The sequence below is a fragment of the Penaeus monodon genome, chromosome 29, assembly GCF_015228065.2.
Source record: "Penaeus monodon isolate SGIC_2016 chromosome 29, NSTDA_Pmon_1, whole genome shotgun sequence".
Classification (NCBI taxonomy): domain Eukaryota; kingdom Metazoa; phylum Arthropoda; class Malacostraca; order Decapoda; family Penaeidae; genus Penaeus; species Penaeus monodon.
In genome coordinates this window covers 29,800,613-29,800,897 of record NC_051414.1, presented here as the reverse complement: position 1 = coordinate 29,800,897, position 285 = coordinate 29,800,613, and the positions used below count along the sequence as shown (strand labels likewise).

Below are 285 nucleotides of genomic sequence, written 5' to 3'. Positions count from 1 at the left end.
ATCGTTGTGTTTCGTTTTTCTTTATTTTGTATATCTTCGTATTTTGTATCGTTTGTGTAACGTAGTCTGCGATTTTTTTTATTGTATTCTATATTTCGTTCTTTATTTCATTGTGTGCATCGTATCACTGAAGATTTCCAATAGTATTATTGACTGCCTGAGGCCTTCCCCCATTCACAGCAGCTCTTGTCAAATGCACGCTCTCGTAAACACAGGCGCATGCACAGTCATACATTTATACAGGAATACAGACGCTTGAACCCAAAGACGCACGCACGCTCGCAA

At 39.3% G+C, this 285-nt stretch overlaps 1 protein-coding gene across 1 annotated transcript in view; it reads left to right on the top strand.

Annotated features, from left to right (window-relative positions):
* Window positions 1–285, top strand: part of LOC119592130 (large neutral amino acids transporter small subunit 2-like) — a gene marked incomplete in the record, with an annotated part of 120,358 nt that overhangs the window by 86,215 nt on the left and 33,858 nt on the right.